This window comes from Meriones unguiculatus (assembly GCF_030254825.1).
Source record: "Meriones unguiculatus strain TT.TT164.6M chromosome X unlocalized genomic scaffold, Bangor_MerUng_6.1 ChrX_unordered_Scaffold_31, whole genome shotgun sequence".
NCBI classification, from domain to species: domain Eukaryota; kingdom Metazoa; phylum Chordata; class Mammalia; order Rodentia; family Muridae; genus Meriones; species Meriones unguiculatus.
The window spans coordinates 9,242,308-9,263,611 of NW_026843707.1; positions in this window are offsets into that span (position 1 = coordinate 9,242,308).

A 21,304-nucleotide genomic window follows, 5' to 3' on the forward strand; every position below is an offset into this window, starting at 1 on the left:
CAGTGTACTGGAAGGTACTGTGCATGGGTCTGAGGCAGTTGGGTTTGCAAGGCAGAGTGGGGATATGGACAGAAGCCTCACACTTAATGCAGAAATGATCTCTGATTGCTAATCCCTTCCAAGGGAAAGTCAGTTTTCTCCAATGCAGTCTTGCTAGTTTTACCAACCATACTTAATGGCAGGCCCCATGCCTAGAAGTAAATAGCAAACATAAATGATCAATGTATTTTTGGACGTTTTTTTTGTCTCATATTGCCTTGTTTGAATTATTTTAACCTTACATGTTATTTGTCTATATGTTATAACCCATAATTTTGTGCTTTTATGGAATTTCTGTGTAAATAAAAATGTTTCTGTGATAGCTCTGTTTCTTTAATGTCTTTCTTTGAGGTTTCTATTAGTATTGGTTTGTTTTTATCTGTTCCTGTGTTTCTTATTATGTTTATATTGTTGTTCTCTTATATTGTTAACTGCTTACTTATGAGAGACAGAAAGGAAGTGTTTGAGTGTGTGGGTTTAAGTGGCCAGGAACATCTTAGAAGTTGTAAAAGGCGAAACTACGATCAGAATATATTATATACTAACTTTTTTTTCTTTTAAAAAGTGAGGAATTGAACATAATTTGTGACCCAGGGATTTTGCAGTACTAACCATACAGTAAAGAAGGAAAGCAATAGACACTAGAACTAGTTTAAGCAAATGCATTGCATAAGAGACTTTTTAAGCTCTAAACTAGTCAGTTACTCTGTACTGGAAACACCACAGTCATAACTAAGCACAATTTCTCAACTATTGTACCAATGTTCTTAATACATACACAAAACATTTAAATTTTACAATGCTGCTTAATCAATATTATAAAATAATTCTAATATCATTATACAAATGTAGGATTAATTTATCATTTATACCAAATAAATATATAGCTTTTAACTTGAAAGAATGAGGAATATAAAAAAGTATGTCTAATTACCAAGTTTTAGATAACAAATCAGAGTACATATGGTCATAGGAGGATTCGGTGCTAATACTTTATTAAATTATTAATTAGGTAAATATTCTAAAGATGATTATGTTTTATTTCCAAAATTTACAAAGGAAAAAAAAATAAGTGTTTCAATACTTTACATGTAATCCAAATAACACAATAAGTGTAATAGTAAATTTAGGTTAAAACTTGGAAAAGGTTGACAATAAAATACTATACAATGTATCAACTTTCCTACTTCTACGTTTTTTTTCAAAATCTCTCTCAACTCAGTAAGTGGTTTTTCCCTTGACCCTCATCTTTCGAAATACTCAGGCTATGTGCTGAGGAGTATTGAAACTCTCTGTTCCTACCTTCTCCTGAATGACACTTGGGTGCACTCTAGCCTGAATATTTAGATTTAGATTTCTTCATGCTTGATCCAGGAAGATTCCTGAAACTTGGATGAGACCTGTCTCATGAAACCAGCTATTGCCTGGACACTGAGAACATGGTCTTTGATCCTTAGTTTGTTGATGATCTCCTTTGAAAACGATATTGAGACTGAGCCAGGGATTGTGAATGGCCTGGAGAAGATCTGGTATGATCTATGGTTTGATACCAGTGGTGGGACAACAATGTTTGTGTCACCTTGACGATGGAATTTATGATTGTCTTCCTCATAATGTTTTTGGCCTCCCTTGCTACAGTCAGGTTGAGAGTACTGTGGATCCATTTTATAAACCATCTGTAACTTTAGTTTATGTCCATCTAGCAAAAACCCATGTAGGGGACCCATCGCATCCTTGGCATCACGTTAGTTGTGGAAATGGATTAAGGAAACCAACATGGATTTTAGTCAATGGATTTGGGGGATGTTTCCATCACTATCAGGCCCATCATGCTCAAAGATATGCCTCAGGGTGCAGCATGAATTGTGGTTTGCCAGATTTTCAACCTTGAGGGAGATCATTGTCTCCACAAAGGGAAGATGATGAATGGTACTCATGGTCTTCAATACCTCCGTTTAGAATACTCTGAAATGAGCAGATTTAAAGCTCCAAGAGAGATGAAAAATCTGCAACCTTTTTCTTCCAATCATTTGACTACAATTCCTTTCACTTGTATTTGCACAGATATTCTAGAATGTTTCACAACAGCTTTGCCCATCAATAGAGCTACAACCATTTAAGAAACAGAGCAATATGAATGTGAACCAGTTATAAATAAGTGACATAACGAATACAATTCTTTTCACTTTTGCAGTAGAAATCCAGATGTGCTATATCAATAAAAGATTAGAATGTTTACTTGTAATATAATCATTAACTTTTATTTTTCTAACAGGGAATGATGTTAAAATGATAGTAAAGTTTTTATTCCCTTCATTTACTAATATATATATATATATATATATATATATATATATATATATATATCTCAACAATATATAGAAGGGGATAATGAATTAGAAAAATAATTTTCTAGAAAAGAACTTGGACCAATTTGGGCAATCACTATTCTTTTGCTAATTTTAAGATAAAAATATTCAGGTCTTTATTCCACTTGGACTTGAGTTTCATGCACGGTGATAAATATTGATGCATTTGCATTTTTTCATAGGGAGAAATCCAGTAAAACCTGCACCATTTGTTGAAGATGCTGTCTTTTGTACATTGTATGGTTTTGGCTTCTTTGACAAAAATCAAAAAAGCATAGGTGTGTGAGTTTATTTTTGGGTATTCTATTCACTTTAATTGATCCACCATCGTGTTTCTATGCCAGTACCATGCAGTTTTTATAACTATTTCTCTGTAGTCCAGTTTGAGCTCAGGGATGGAGATATCTTCTGATGATCTGTTGCTGTACAGGATTGTCTTAGCAATTCTGAGGGTCTTTGTTTTCCATATTAAATTGACAATTGTTCTTTCAAGGTCTGTAAACAATTGTATTGGTGTTTTTCATTTTATCAATTACAATTTATTCACCTTGTATCCCGTCTGTAGCTCTGTCTCTCTTACTCTCCCAATACCACTCTCCTTCCCCCATCTCCACCCATGTCTCACCAAGCCCACCAACCGGGGGAGGTCCTCCTGTCTTTCCTTCTATTCCTAGTCTATCAGGACCTATCAGGAGTGGCTGCTTCTTCTTCCTTGTGGCCTGGAAAGGCTGCAGACCCCTCAGGGAGAGGTGATCAAAGAGCAGACCAATCAGTTACAGTCGTTGTCCCCATTACTATGGAACCAACTTGGACACTGAATTTCCATGGGTTACATCTGTTCAGGGTTTGGGTTACCTCTAAAACATACTCCTAATTGTCTGAAAACATGCCAGATTAATTTCCAAAGTGGTTGTAAAAGTTTGCATTCCCACTAGTAGTGGAGTAGGGTTCCCTAACTCCACATCCTCTCCAGCATGTGTTGTCAATTGAGTTTTTGATCTTAGCCATGCTGATGGTTGTTAGGTGAAATCTCAGGGCTGATTTGATTAGCATTTCCCTGATGACCAAAGACATGATGGGAATTACATTGAATCTCTACATTGCTCTTGGTAGGATGGCCATTTTCACTGTTAATCCTACAGATCCATGAGAATGGGAGATCTTTCCTTCTTCTGATATCTTCCTCAGTTTCTTTCTTCAGAGACTTGAAGTTTTTCTCAAACCAGTCTTTCACAAGCTTGATTAGGGTCACACAAGCTATTTCATGATATTAGTGGCTATTTTAAAGGGTGTTTCCCTCTTAATTTCTATCTCAGCCCTTTAGAATTTCCTATATGGGTGGGCTACTGATTTTTTTGAGTTAATTTTGTATACAGCCACATTGCTGAAAGTGTTATCAGCTGAAGTTGCTCTCTAGTTGAATATTTGCCGTCACTCATGTATACTGCTATATCATCTGCAAAAAGCGATACTTTGATTTCTTTCTTTCTGATTTGTATCCTAATGATCTCCTTTGGTTGTCTTATTGCTCTAGCTTTGACTTCAAGTACTCTGTTGTAGAGATATGGAGGGAGTGGGCAGCCTTGCCTTGTCCCTGTGTTCAGTAGGATTGATTTATATTCCTCTCCATTTAGTTTGATATCAACTATAGGTATGCTGTATATTGTCTTTAATATGTTTAGGTATGTGCATCAAATCCCTGATTTCTACAAGACTTTAAACATGAATGGTTGTTGGATTTTTTCAAATTAATCATTTATTTATTTATTTATCTATTTATTTATTTGCATCTGAGGAAAATTATACTAAAGTCTGTACAACTAAAGAAGCTGAGAAAAATAAATGGACATAGGAAGAGGGAGAAAACAGTCAACAGGACAAGAGCTTACGACAGAGGCCCATTGAAATGCTTTACATAGCAAGGTATTGAAGGAGATGCTGAGAGTCATGGTCCAAATCCAGGAAGAGTGCATGGAATCTTTTGAAATAAAGGGGGAGAGTGGAAGTCTTAGAGGGTACAGGAGCTTCATGAGGAGAACAACAGTTCACAAAATTCTGGCCAGATACCTATTTTCTCAGACTGATATGCCAACCAAGGGCCATGCATGGAGATACCCAAGAACACCCATAACCTGTGCACAGCTATAGCCCATGGCAAGTCAGTATCCAAGTGAGTGTCCTTGTAATAGAAACAAGGACTGTCTCTGACATGAACTCAGAGACTGGCTCTTTGGTCACCTCCCCCTGAAGGAGGATCAGCCTTAGCAGGCCACAGAGGGAAACAATGCTGCCACTCCTGATGAGACCTGATAGGCTAGGTTCAGATGGAAGGGGAAGATGACCTCCCCTATGAGAAGACTAGAGAAGTTTCCTAGTCTTTGGAAGGGAGATGCCTATAGCTGGGATTCAAAGTGAATAAACTAATTCATAAAAACATACATAAATTTTTTAAAAGTAAAAAAAATGAACAGATAAATATTATTTTCTTCTTTGTTTTTATTGACTTATATATATTGATATTTAATATCATATATTTCATATATCCATATATATTTTTTTATGTATATAACATTGGATTTCATGAAACTCACCTTGTAAAGCAGGGTAACCTTGAACTTCCAAGGTCCTATCGGCCTCTTCCTTCCAAGTGTTGATATTAAGAATCTCTAAGAGTTTTAATATATATGAACTCTCTGAACTGAACTGCAAAGTAATTTTTAACAATGATAGGAGTAGAAGCATATGCTCACACATGTTAGCCAAGTGCTGTACCACTATCCTAGACATTTTAAATAAATATACTTAAATAAATGCAACATAAATATCCAGGCAAGCCAAACCTGGTAAAAAATAGATTCCCTGAATTTGTAGCTTTCCTTCTTCTTGGATAGAACAATTTTTTAAATTTATTTTCATGATCCTATGTCGGCTAAACCAAATCAGTTAACGACTTCTTTCAGTTAAGCACCAGTATTTCTTTACAATGACTATGATGATTATTCTGTTTTAAGTCTACATAATAACAAACTTGCAAATAGTGATGTTCTTATCTAATGAGAGTTCAAAAGTGACTTAACAAGTTTAGCAAAAAGTGGACCTTACAGCATGCTTGTTTTTCTTTGCCTCCAAAGTTCTTGTAGAGAAGTAAATATTCACAAAAATTAAAGATTATTGAAAGAAGTAAATAAAAGAGTCTGAGAAGACAGGTGATTCATGTTTACTAAAATATAGCTGAGTTAGGTTTTTCAATAAAAGTTTTTGTCATGAACAAAGATCATTTAGTGCATTACAGTGATACTTCTTATCCAACTCGATCTTCTGTATAGGTTCTTAGTTTGACAGATAATATAATTTTAAAAAAATGTACTAATCATTGAACTGGAAAGCTTCATTTTAAATATGGAGAAGAAACATAATTCAAACATGCTGAATATATCAACAATTGATGAGGAAAGCAATTTGCAAGAGAAGAAAGAATAAAAACTATAATTTCTGAGCTAGAAAAAAAAAAACTTGTAAACTCAACAGTGAAATGAAATAATTCCATTGAGTGAGCCAGGCCAAAAAACAAAACAAAACAAAACAAATCAAAACAAAACAAAACAAAGCAAAATAAAAAGTCCCATATGTCTGAATCAGCAAGATTTAGGATTATGGCCTTTGTAAAGAAAGGAGATGATAGGGATAAAAGAAAAAGGTGTTATAAAAGCCAAACTGTTTAGTCATGAGTATTTAGGCAACTGCCTCAGACAAGGTGGTTTGGGGTCTATACTTATATTCAGTTAAGTAAAGAGATTCTTTATTTATGCCTTAAAGTTGCATTTTTATTTATTTGTGTATCAGGGTATGATTATGTATACCACAAATGTGTAGATACTCAATGATGCTGATGGGTATATGTCTCCCTGGAATTGGTAATACAGACAGCAGTAAGCTGCCAGTGTGTGAAGTTGGGAACTGAACACAAGTCCTCTATACAACATTAAATGCAATTAACCGCTGAGCTCTATGTCCAGCCTCATTTCTATCAGTGACTTATCATGTCACAAAAAACATTTTTTTACAATAAATTCATTATTATTATTATTATTATCATTATTATTATTTAATACAATTTATTCAATCTGTAAACCAGCTGTGGTCCATTCCCTCATCTCTCCCCAAACACACCTTCCCTCACTCTTCTCCTTTTATGCCCTTCCTCTAGTCCACTGATAAGGGAGTTTCTCCTCCCCTTCAATCTGACCTTACCCTATCAGGTCTCTTCAGGGCTGGTGCATTGTCTCCCTCTGTGGCCTTGCAAAGCTGCATCATGCAGGGGGATGTGTTCAAAGAGTATGCCACTGAGTTCATGCCAGAGAAGGAGCTATGCGCTGACTTCCTGAAATATCTTTCTTCATCCTCAAACAGAAATTTATATATATATATATATATATATATATATATATATATATACATACATATAATATTAAGGAAATAGAAGCTGTCATCCAAAATCTCCCCTGCAATAAAAAGGCCAGGGCCAGATGGTTTCAGGGCAGAATTCTTGCAGACATTCAAAGAAGTGCTAACACCAGTACTCTTAAAACTATTCCACAAAATAGAAACAGAAGGAAAACTACCCAACTCATTCAATGAAGCCACAGTCACCTTGGTACCTAAACTTCACAAAGACCCAACAAAGAAAGAAAATTTCAGGCCAATCTTCCTCATGAACATTGATGCAAAAGCACTCAACAAAATACTTGCAAACCGATTCCAAGAACACATCAAAGATACCATCCACTAGGACCAAGTAGGTTTCATCCCAGGTATGCAGGGGTGGTTCAATATACGGAAATCCATCAATGTGATCCACCACATAAAAAACCTGAGGAGAAAAACCACTTGACCGTCTCCTTAGATGCTGAAAAGCCATTTGACAAAATCCAGCATCCATTTATGTTTAACGTCTTGGAGAGATCAGGGATACAAGGCATGTACCTGAATATAGTAAAGGCAATTACTATACAGCAAGCCTATAGCCAATATCAAACTCAATGGAGAAAAACTTAAATCAATCCCACTGAAATCAGGGACAAGTCAAGGCTTCCAATTCTCTCCATATCTCTTCAATATTGTTCTGGAAGTCCTTGCTAGAACAATGAGGCAATTGAAGGAGATCAAGGGGATTCAAATTAGAAAGGAAGATGTCAAACTATCACTATTTGCAGATGATATGATAGAATATCTGACTAACCACAAAAATTCCAGTAAGGATCTCCTACAGCTGATTGTGTTGTCTTGTTTAAAAAATAAAATAAAATAAAATAAAATAAAATAAAATAAAATAAAACATTATCTTACTGGCTTTGTCTTATGTTGTTAAAACCCTTGCACTCAGTGAAAAAGATTTTTAACTATTTCAAAATTCTACTAGGGAGCTGCAGAAATGGCATAGCACAGTGGTAGAGCCTATTGTGTGTCTAAGCATGAAATTCAAGTTAAGTTTCTATTCCCCTGCACAACACAGTTTATAATAGCAAATAAGTGAATGAATGAATAAATAAGCTCTATATCAGAGCTCCTTAGTACAGGATTTACGTTAGAGACTTCGTTTCCTGTATTTTTTCTTTTTTTTATTATTTTTCATGAATATAGGAAATACTTAAAGGATGACTTGGAAAAAAATAATACTTATTTGCAATACCATTATACATCCTAGAATTTTATAACATGTTAGTGTTACAATCTCCATTTACTTGTTTTAATATATTTTGTTTTATTTTAATTTTAAAATTACTTTATAATTAATTGCAGTTCACTCCCTTTGTATCCCAGCTATATACCCCTGCCACATCCCTTCCCAATCCCAGCTTTCCTCCATCCCTCCTCTTCTCCCATGCCCCTCCCTAGGTCCACTGATAGGGGAGGTCTTCCTCCCTTTCCATCTGATCCTAGCCTATCATGTCTCATCAAAACAGGATGCATTTTCTTCCTTTGTGACCTGAGCTGTCCATGGGCTACATCCCTGCTTGGATTCTAAGTTATCTCCAAGCAAATTTCTTGGTTGGAACATTCATCTAAGAATAGACCCCTTTGCACAGATTTTTTTTGTTTCTGTTGCTCTCCTTGAGGAGCTCCTGTCCCCTCTAGGTCTTTCTATCTCCTCCTTGTTTTATAAGGTACCCTCCACTGTACCCGAATTATGTCTGTGAGTCTCAGCATCAGCTCTGATACCCTGCTGGGTAGAATCTATCCGTGGCTCTCTGTTGTAAGACTCCTATGCTCTTCCCTGTTGGCTCTTCCCAATTGGCTGTTCACTCTTCCAAATTGGCTATCTGAGTGAGGCTTGATCATCTAACTCAGGGTCCTCCTTCATGCTTAGCTACCTTTGATATACCTATTATGTATGTTTATCCAATATTTTATGTCTACCGTCCACTAAGAACTAAGTTATATATCAAGTATATCTTTCTTCTTTGGGGATAACTCACTCAGGATGATCTTACACCTGTCAGTATGGCTCAGATCAAAAAGTCCAGTGACAAAATATGCTGGAGTGAACATAAAGAAAAGGGAGACCTCCTTCATTGCTAGTGGGAATGGAAAATGTACATGCACTTTGGAAATCAGTCTTGATCTTTCTCAGACAATTAGGAATAGTGCCTCCTCAAGATCCAGCCATTCCACTCATTGACATATATCCAAAAGATATTCAAGCACACAACAAGGACATTTGTTCTACTATGTCCCTAGCAACTTTCTTCGTAATTTTCAGAATCTGATAACAACCCAGATGTCCATAAACTAAGAAATGGATGCAGAAATTGTGGAACATTTAGACAATGGAATACTATTCATTAATTAAGAACCATTAAATCATGAAATTTTCAGTCAAGGAAAGAAAGGAAAAAATATGAAATTTGAAAAGAAAAATGGGAGCTATAAGATAAATCATGAAGACAGACCCATTAAATAAAGCCCGATTTCTCAATGGAGGTTCTAGAAAAAAGAGGGCCTGACACATATTCTCCAAATGATGAGAGAAAATTTTTCAGCCAAACTATGAACCACATTAGTTGGAGAAACCAAATTTGAGCAGGATCTATCTACAACAATTTCAGCTCTCCATATGGCACTAGAAAGAAAATTACAACTTAAAGATGTTTACCACACTCAATAAAAATAAAACGTATAAATATTTAATCTCTTGACCCGAACTTTGTGCGAGGTTCAAGGAATCCTATGAAAGAAGTCCTGTCTATCAATGCAGATGCTGAGATTTATGGCCAACTGTTGGGCACACAGCAGGGAATCTTAGGAAAGAAGTGGTAAACAGTAAGATCTGGAGAGGACAGGAACTCTACAAGGAGAGCAACAGAACCAAAAAATCTGAGCACAGGGGTCTTTCCTGAGACTGATACTCCCAAACAAGGACCATGCATAGAGATAACATAAGACCCCTGCAGAGATGTAACCCATCTCAGTGCAGGGTTCCATAGTAATAGGTACAGAGAGCGTCTCTGACATGAACTGTTTAGCCTGCTCTTTCATTAACCCAAGGCCCCCGGAAGGGTGACACAGCATTACCAGGCAATAGAAGAAGACAATGGAGCTACTCCTGATGTGGCCTAACTGACTAGGAAAAGAAGGAAGGAAAATAAGTCCTCCCCTATCAGTGGACTTGGGGAGTGGCATTTGTGCAGAGGGGAGAGGAAGGGAGAAATTGGGACTGGAGGACAGAGGCAACCACAGGGTGATACAAAGTGAATAAAGTATAATTAACAAAGAATAAAAAAAAAAAAAGCAGGATGCATCATTCTGTGATATCCAAGAACAAGATCTGAAAGTCAAAAATAAACTTTACCTCGGGATAAAAGAAAGAAAAAGCATGTTCAAAGCAAATGGAGACAAAAACCAAGCAGGTGAAACAGTTTTAATCTCTGACAAAAAACAAAACAAAATAGACTAAAAACGAATCAGAAGAGACAGGGAACACTACATAGTCATCAAAGTTGAAAAAAAAAAAATCTGCCAAGAAGCTATTGCTGTTTTAAGCATTCATCTACCAAGCACAAAAGTAACTGTCTTCATAAAAGAAATACTATTACAGATAGAAAAGTATATTGACCTGCACACAGTGGTAGTGGGAGGCTTCAGGACCTCACTCTCAGTAATTTACAAGTGATCCAGACAAAAACTAACCCGATGAAAGCTGTAGCTAAAAGATTTCACATGTACATAAGCTTAGCAGACTTTTAGAGAAGATTTAACCCAAACTCAGAATATACTTTCTTTTCAATAACTCATAGATTTTCTTCCAAAATTGACCAAATTCTTGAAAATAAAGCAAGTCTCAACAATAAGGAAAAATTTTAAATCATACCCTATACCCTACATGACCACCATAGATTAAGTATTGTTTTGTTTTTATCCATTCCTGTGTTTCTTATTATGTTTATGTTGTTGTTTTCTTATACTGTTAACTGATTACTTATGAGAGACAGAAAGGAAGTGTTTGCATGTGTGGGTTTAAGTGGTCAGGAACATCTTAGGGAAGTTGTAAAAGGAGAAACTACGATCAGAATATATTATATAATAACTCTATTTTCTTTTTTTTAAAAAGTGAGGAATTGAACATAATTTATGACCCAGGGATTTTGCAGAAGTAACCATACAGTAAAGAAGGAAAGCAATAAACACTAGAACTAGTTTAAGCAAATGCATTGCCTAAGAGACTTTTCAAGCTCTAAACTAGTCAGTTAATCTGTACTGTAAACATCACAATAATACTTAAGTACAATTTCTCAACTATTGTACCAATGTTCTTGATACATACACAAAACATTTAAATTTAACCATGCTGCTTAATCAATATTATAAAATAATTATAATACCATTATACAATTAAAGGATTTATTGATCATTTATACCAAATAAATATATAGCTTTTAACTTGAAAGGATGAAGACTCTAAAGAAGAATGTCTAATTACCAAGTTTTAGATAACAAATCAGAGTACATATTGTCATAGGAGGATTTAGTGCTAATACTCTACTAACTTATTAAATAGACAAATATTCTAAAGTTGATTATGTTTTATTTCAAAAATTTACAAAGGAAAAAATAAGTATTTCAATACTTTACATGTAATCATAATATTAAAATAACACAATAAGTGTAATAGTAAATGTAGGTTAAAAGTTGAAAAAGGTTTACAATAAAATACTATACAATGTATCAATTTTTCTACTTCCCCTGTTGTTTTGAAAATCTCTCTCAACTCAGTAAGTGGTTTTTCTCTTGACCCTCATCTTTCCCAATACTCAGGCTATGTGTTGAGGAGTATTGAAACTCTCTGTTCCTACCTTCTTCTGAGTGACACTTGGGTGCACTCTTGCCTGAATATTTATATTTAGATTTCTTCATGCTTGATCCAGGAAGATTCCCGAAACTTGCATGAGACCTGTCTCATGGAACCAGCTATTGCCTGGACACTGAGAACATGGTCTTGGATCCTTTGTTTGTTGATGATCTCCTTTGAAAGCGATATTGAGACTGAGCCAGGGATTGTGAGTGGCCTGGAGAAGATCTGGTATGATCTATGGTTTGATACCAGTGGTGGGACAAGAATGCTTGTGTCACCTTGACGACGGAATTTATGATTGTCTTCCTCATAATGTTTTTGGCCTCCCTTGCTACAGTCAGTTTGAGAGTACTGTGGATCCATTTTGTAAACCATCTGTAACTTTAGTTTATATCCGTCTAGTAAAAACCCATGTAGCAGACACATGGCATCCTTGGCATCATGTTTGTTGTGGAAATAGATTAAGGAAACCAATATGGACTTTTAGTCAATGGATTTGGGGGATGTTTACATCACTATCAGGCCCATCATGCTCAAAGATATGCCTCAGGGTGCAGCATGAATTGTGGTTTGCCAGATTTTCAACCTTGAGGGAGATCATTCTCTCCACAAAGGGAAGAGGATGACTGTTACTCATGGTCTTTGATACCTCCATTTAGAATACTCTGAAGTGAGCAGATTTAAAGCTCCAAGAGAGATGAAATATCTGCAACCTTTTTCTTCCAATCGTTTGACTACAATTCCTTTCACTTGTATTTGCACAGATATTCTAGAATATTTCACAACAGCATCACCCATCAATAGACCTAAAACCATTTGAGAAATAGAGCAATATGAATGGAACGAGTTATAAACAAGTGACATAATCAAAACAATTCTTTTCACTTTTGCAGTAGAAATCCAGATGTGCTATATCAATAAAAGATTAGAATGTTTATTTATAACATAAACATTACCTTTTATTTTTCTAACATGAAATGATATTAAAATGATAGTAAAGTGTTTATTCCCTTCATTTACTAATATATATATATATATATAAAGGGATAATGAATTAGAAAAATGATTTTCGCCAGATTCGCGAGGTGGCTGCACCATCCTCCCAAGGCGTGAATCTGCCAGAGGCCATACTAGCTTGGCTGGATCACAATCACTGACAGTATGGCCTGCCCAATCCCACAGTGACAGAGAATAGGCTATATACTCACCAAAACCAGGCAGAAATGTCATACAACCTGGACATACCAGGCGCTGGGCCTCCCAAGCTTGGAGAGCACAGTGAAGAGACCCCAGGACTTCCCAGACTAGTGATCCAGTCTCCAGTTACAGCAGGACTTGGTGGTGGAGCAGCACTGAGCTGGTGGGGCACAACAACCCTCCAGTTTAAGACTAACCAGGGACAAACCAGAGAACAGAGAGCCTGGTTACACCATCCCTGCTGATGTGACCACCCTGAAATCTCCAGCTGCAGCAAGACCTCAGAACCTAGCAGTGACAGCAGCACAGATCTTTCAGAGCACATCAAAGAAGAAGGGCCAAACCAGAGAACAGAGAGCCCCGGATACCACGATCTCTGCCAAGTGACCTGCCTGTAAGTGAGTGCACCCTTGAGAATCTGCAGTTCCCCAGATCCTGGGACCTTCTGAAACAGAAGCCAGGCATCGAACCCCCTCCCACACACATACCCACTTTGGGAAACAGAGGAGCACTAGGGACATTGAAGTTCCTGCCCTGTGGGTCTAACTGAAAAGTTAAGGCAGTTAATGCCAGAAATTGCACTGCGATTATCAGTAGCGCCTGCGAAATATACAGTGCAGAGCCCCTCCCACACACTCAAGGGTTCAACATTAGCCATTACTCTGTCCCTCGAGACACACGTCCATGCACACTTACACACACACACACACACACAGACACGCTTGCATTTGCCCAGTTTTTGCCTGCGTACTTTCCTCCCACAGGTACAGCTAGTCCTCAGCACACGCTGAGAGTTCTCAGCTTCCTTAAGAACTCTCCAGATGCCAGAGAGAGACAGCACCAGTCTGATCTGCAGAATCCAAAAACAAACAGGGAAGGTTTCAGATAAGCCAATGGCCAGGGGTAGGCAAAAGAACATTTCCAAAATAAATCAGGACATCATGACTTCACCAGCAAACCCCAAAATCGATGGATACTCCAATTCAGCAGAAGCACAGGAAAATGATTTTAAAGCCATGCTTGCCCAATTATTTGAAGCTCATAAGGAGGAAATGAACAAGTCTTTCAAAGATTTGGCCAGTCAATTGGAGGCAAAGAAAGAAGAAATAGAAAATATCCTTAAAGAAACACAGGAAAACATAGCCAAACAAATAGATACACAAGTAGAGGAAAAATTAGTGGCATATAAGAAGGAAATGAAAAAAGAAATAGAGGCCATCGTAGAGAGACAGGAATCTAAATTCAAACACATGAAAGAAATGGGGCAAGGCATGAAAACAGAATTAGAATCAATAAAGAAAACACAAAATGAGAAAACCCTTGAGCTGGAGAACTTGGAGAAAAGATCAGGAACCACAAAAGTAAGCATCACCAACAGAATACAAGAGATGGAAGACAGAATCTCTGGAGCTGAAGACACACTTGCAGAAATGGATACTTCTCTCAAAGAAAAAGTAAAATCAGAAAAGTTCCAATCACAAAATATCAAAGAAATCAAGGATGCTATGAAAAGACAAAATCTAAGAATAATAGGAATTCATGAAAAAGAAGACTCCAGGCTCCAAGGTCCAGAAAATATTTTCAAGAAAATCATAGAAGAAAATTTTCCCAACTTAAAGAAAGAGATGTCCATAAATATACAAGAGGCCTACAGAACTCCAAAGAGACTAGACCAGAAAAGAAACACATCACGTCACATCATAGTCAAAACACTAAATCTACAGAACAAAGAAAAGATATTAAAAGCAGCAATGGAAAAAGGCAAAGTAACATATGAAGGTAGACGTATCAGAATCTCACTGGACTTCTCATCAGAAACTATGAAAGCCAGAAGGGCCTGGGCAAGTATCATGGAGACTCTAAGAGATCACATATGTCAACCCAGACTATTATACCCTGCAAAGCTTTCAACCAACATAGATGGAGAAAACAAAATATTCCATGACAAAAGTAAATTTACACAATACGTACACTGCAAACCATCCCTACAGAAGATACTAGAAGGAAAACTCCAATCCAATGAAAACAAATTCACCCAAGAAAACAGGGCATACAGATAATATCCCAACAAAAATGAAAAGAAAACAAGCAATGAAACAGGGTTAGATCATCGACTCCATTACAAAAGAAACTAACATGCATTGGTCACTATTATCTATCAATATCAATGGACTCAACTCACCAATAAAAAGACAAAGGCTAACAGAATGTTTATGGAAACAGGATCCAACATTCTGTTGCATCCAAGAAACACACCTATGCAACAAAGACAAACACTAACTCAGAGTAAAGGGCTGGAAAACTGTTTTTCAAGCAAATGGTTCCAGAAAACAAGCTGCAGTAGCCATCCTAATATCTAGTAAAATAGAATTTCAACCCAAGTTAATAAAAAAAGATAAGGAGGGCCACTATATTCTCATCAAAGAAAAAATCCACCAAGAGGATATCACAAACTTGAATATCTATGCCCCAAACACAAGAGCACCGATATTCGTAAATGAAACATTATTAAAGCTTAAATCATACATTGATCCTAATAACTTAGTAGTCGGAGACTTCAACACTCTACTCTCACCAAGGGACAGATCAACTAGACAGACACCAAATAGGGAAATAAAAGCACTCACAGAATCCCTAAATCAAATGGACCTAATAGACGTCTACAGATCATTTCACCCAAACTCAAAAGAGTACACCTTCTTTTCAGCACCACATGGAACCTTTTCCAAAATAGACCATTTAGTGCGTCACAAAGCAAGCCTCAACAGATACAAAAGAATTGAAGTAATCCCTTGTATACTATCTGACCACCATGGACTAAACCTAGACATCAACAACAACAGAAACAACAAAAAGCCAACACGCACATGAAAACTGAACAACTTACTACTCAATGACAGCTGGGTTAAGGAAGAAATAAAGAAAGAAATTAAAGACTTCCTAGAATTCAATGAAAAGGAAGGCACAACATACCCAAATTTATGGGACACAGTGAAAGCAGTGCTCAGAGGAAAATTTATAGCACTAAGTGCCTGCAAGAAGAAATTCGTAACATCACATACAAACAACTTAATGGCCCAACTGAAAAACATAGAAAAAAAAGAAGCAGATACACCCAAGAGGAGCAGACGGCTGGAAATAATCAAACTAAGGGCTGAAATCAATCAATTAGAAACAAATAAAACTATCCAAAGAATCAATGAAACAAAAAGCTGGTTCTTTGAGAAAATCAACAAAATAGACAAACCCTTAGCCAAACTAACTAAAACGCAGAGAGAAACTATCCAGATCAGCAAAATCAGAAATGAAAATGGGGAACATAACCACAGACAATGAGGAAATGCAAACAATTATTAGGTCATGCTACAAAAGCCTATGTGCCACAAAATTTGAAAATCTAAATGAAATGGATAATTTTCTTGAAAGATTGCATCTACCAAAACTAAGTCAAGATCAGGTAGAAAGAATGAATAGCCCTATATCTCCCAAGGAAATCGAAGCAGTCATTAACAGTGTCCCCTCCAAAAAAAGCCCTGGACCAGATGGCTTTAGCGCAGAATTCTACAAGACCTTCAAAGAAGTGCTAACTCCAATTCTCCTCAAGCTATTCCACAAAATAGAAACAGAAGGAACACTACCAAACTCATTCTATGAAGCCACAGTCACCTTGATACCTAAACTACACAAAGACCCAACAAAAAAAAGAGATCTTCAGGCCTATCTCTCTTATGAACATTGACGCAAAAATACTCAGTAAAATACTTGCAAACCGAATCCAAGACCATATCAAATATATCATCCACCATGACCAAGTAGACTTCAACCCAGGCATGCAAGGCTGGTTCAACATATGGAAATCCATCAATGTAATCTACTACATAAACAAACTGAAGGAGAAAAACCACATGATCATCTCTTTAGATGCAGAAAAAGCATTTGACAAAATCCAACATCCATTCATGTTTAAAATCTTGGAGAGATCAGGGATACATGGCACATACCTAAAGATAGTAAAGGCAATATACAGCAAGCCTATAGCTAACATCAAACTCAATGGAGAGAAACTTAAATCAATCCCACTGAAATCAGGGACAAGACAAGACTGACCATTGTCCCCATATCTCTTCAACATAGTACTTGAAGTCCAGGCCAGAGCAATAAGACAACTAAAGGAGGTCAAGGGAATACAAATCGGGAAGGAAGAGGTCAAAGTGTCACTATTTGCAGATGATATGATAGTATACATGGGTGACCCCAAAAATTCAACCAGAGAACTCCTTCAGCTGATAAGCACCTTCAGCAAAGTGGCAGGATACAAAATCAACTAAAAAAAATCAGAAGCCCTCCTATATACCAAAGACAAAAAGGCTGAGAAAGAAATTAGGGAAACAACACCTTTCACAATAGCCACTAATAACATAAAGTACCTTGGTGTGACTCTAACCAAGCAAGTGAAAGACCTGTTTGAGAAAAACTTCAAGTGTCTGAAGAAAGAAATCGAAGAAGATATCAGAAGATGGAAAGATCTCCCGTGTTCATGGATTGGTAGGATTAACATTGTGAAAATGGCCATCCTGCCAAAAGCAATCTACAGAGTCAATGCAATTCCCATCAAAATACCAACTCGATTCTTTACAGACCTTGAAAAATAGATTCTCAGCTTCATATGGAAAAACAAAAAACCCAGAATCTCCAAAACAATCCTGTACAACAACAGATCATCTGGAGGTATCTCCATCCCTGAACTCAAGCTGTACTACAGGGCAACAGTAATAAAAACTGCATGATATTGGCATAGAAACAGAAAGGAGGATCAATGGAACCGCATAGAAGACCCAGAAATAAACCCACCCAACTATGAATACTTGATATTTGACGAAGAAGCCAAATCCATTCAATGAAAAACGACAACATCGTCAACAAATGGTGCTGGACCAACTGGATGTCTTAATGCAGAAAAATGAAAATAGATCCATATCTATCACCCTGCACAAAACTAAAGTCAAAGTGGATCAAGGACCTCAACATAAAACCAGATACCCTAAATCAATTGGAAAAAAAAGTGGGAAACAGCCTAGAACTCATAGGCACAGGAGACAACTTCCTGAACATAACACCAACAGCACAGAGCAACAATCAATAAATGGGACCTTGTGAAACTGAAAATTTTCTGTAAAGCAAAGGACACCGTCATCAAAACAAAACGACTGCCTACAGATTGGGAAAGAATCTTCACTAACCCTTTATCTGACAGAGGACTAATATCCAGTATATACAAAGAAATAAAGAAGCTGAAAAGCAGTAATCCAAGTAATTACATTAAAAGATGGGGATCAGTGCTAAACATAGAATTCTTGACAGAGGAATATCTAATGGCAGAAAAACACTTAAAGAAATGCTCATCCTCATTATCCATCAGGGAAATGGAAATCAAAACGACACTGAGATATCACCTTACACCCATCAGAATGGCCAAGATGAAAAACTCAAGCGATAACACATGCTGGAGAGGTTGTGGAGAAAGGGGAACCCTCCTCCACTGCTGGTGGGAATGTAAACTGGTACAACCACTCTGGAAAGCTATCTGGCGCTTTCTAAGACAATTAGGATTAGTGCTTCCTCAAGACCCAGCTATACTACTCCTAGGTATATACCCAAAGTTCGTTCAAGAACACAAAAGGGATACTTGCTCAAACATGTTTATAGCAGCTTTATTTGTAATAGCCAGAACCTTGAAACAACACAGATGTCCATCAATGGAGGAATGGGTACAGAAATTGTGGTATTTTTACACAATAGAATACTACTCAGCAATCAAAAAGGAGGAAATCATGAAATTTGCAGGCAAATGGTGGGATCTAGAAAAGATCATTCTGAATGAAATATCCCAGAAGGAGAAAGACAAACATGGGATGTACTCTCTTATATAGACCTATAAGATAAGATAAACATAATGAAATCTATACACCTAAAAAAATAATCAATTGAGCAGACATGGGGCAAGATGATCAATCCTCGTTTAGAAAGACAGATGGGAAGTGCATTGAACGTATGACAGAAGTCTACTGAGCGCATCTGAAAGACTCTAACTAGCAGTGTTTTCAAAGCAAAGACTCATGACCAAACCTTTGGCAGAGTACAGGGAATCATAAGAAAGAAGGGGAGTTAGTCTGATGGGGAAAGGATAGGAGCTCCACAAGGACCAAATATATCTGGGCACAGGGTCTTTTCTGAGACTGACATTCAACCAAGGACCATGTATGGATATAAACTAGAACCTCCACTCAGATGTAGCCTGTGGGAGTTCAGTAACCAATTGGTTTCCCAAAGTGAGGGGAACAGGGACTATTTCTAACAGGAACTCAATGACTGGCTCTTTGGCCTCCCCACCCCCGAAGGGAGGAGCAGTCCTGTTAGGCCACAGAGGAGGGCTTTGCAGCCAGTCCTCAGGATACCTGATAAAACAGGATCAGATGAATGAGGAGGACGTCCACCCCCTATCAATGGACTTGGAAAGGGGCACGGTGGAGATGAGGGAGGGAGGGAAGGACTGGGAGGGACTGAGGGATTGGGACATGGCTGGGATACAGATTTAATTAAATGTAACTGATAAAAAGAAACACTATTAAACCTTAAATTACACATAAAAAAAAGAAAAATAATTTTCTAGAAAAGAACTTTGACTAATTTGGGCAAACACTATTATTTTACTAATTTTAAGATAAAAATATTCAGTTCTTTATTCCACTTGGACTTGAGTTTCATGCACGGTGATAAATATTGATGCATTTGCATTTTTTCATAGGTAGAAATCCAGTAAGACCTGCACCATTTGTTGAAAATTCTGTCTTTATACATTGTTTGGTTTTGGCTTCTTTGACAAAAATCAAAAAATCATAGGTGTGTGAGTTTATTTCTGGGTATTCTATTCACTTTCATTGATCCACCATAGTGTTTCCATGCCAGTATCATGCAGTTTTTATAACTATTTCTCTGTAGTCCTGTTTTAGCACAGGGATGGAGATATCTTCTGATTATCTGTTGCTGTACAGGATTGTCTTAGCAAATCTGAGTGTCTTTGTTGTCCATATTAAATTGACAATTGTTCTTTCAAGGTCTGTAAACAATTGTATTGGTGTTTTTCATTTCATCAATTACAATTTATTCACCTTGTATCACCTCTATAGCTCTGTCTCTCCTCCCCTCCCAATCCCACTCTCCTTCCCCCATCTCCACCCATGTCCCTCAAAGCCCACCAACAGGTTAGGTCCTCCTGTCCTTCCTTCTATTCCTAGTCTATCAGGACCTATCTGGAGTGGCTGCCTCTTCTTCCTTGTGGCCTGGTAAGGTTGCAGACCCCTCAGGGAGAGGTGATCAAAGAGCAGGCCAATCAGTTACAATCCTTGTCCCCATTACTATGGAACCAACTTGGACACTGAACTTCCATGGGCTACATTTGTTCAGGGTTCTAGGTTACCTCTATAAATGGTCTTTTGTTGGAGTATCAGTCTCAGAAAAGACCCCAGTGCCCAGAGTTTTTGCTTCTGTTCCTCTCCTTGTGAAGCTCCTTTCCCCTCCAGGTCTTACTATCTCCCCCTTTTTTCATAAAATTCCCTGCACTAGGCCCAAAGTCTGGCTCTAAATCTCAGCATCTGCTTGGATACCCTGCAGTGTAGGGCTCTTCAGAGGCCCTCTGTGGGAGGTTACTCACCTGTTCCCTGATTTCTCCCTTTTCTGATGTCCATCCTCTTTTACATTTTGAATGTGGATTGAACAACTCAGCCAGAGTGTTCTGTCTTGATTAGTTTCTTTAGGTGTAGAGATTTTAGTATGTTTATCCAATATTTTATGTCTAATACCACTTATGAGTGAGTATACACCACATGTTTCTTTCTGATACTGGGATGCCTCCCTCAGAATGATCTTTTCCAGTTCCCACCATTTACCTGCAAATTTCATGATTTCTTGTTTTTGACTGCGGAGTAATATTCCATGGTGTATATGTACCACAATTTCTGTATTCATTTCTCTACTGAGGGGCATCTGGGTTGTTTCCTGGTTCTGGCTGTTAGGAATACACCAGCTACAAACATGGTTTGGCAAATGTCCTTTTTGTATACTTGAGCATCGTCTGGATATATGTCTAGGTGTGTTATACCAGGATCTTGAAGAAAAGATACTCTTACTTTATTCATTTTGTATCACAACTCTAGCCCCCTCTCTAGAACCCTCCCAATTCTATCATTCCTCCCTGATCTCTTCTTATGCCTTTCCCCCAGTCCAAAGATAGGGGCAGTCCTCCTTCCCTTCCATCTGACCCTAGCCTATGAGGTCTCATCAGGACTGGCTG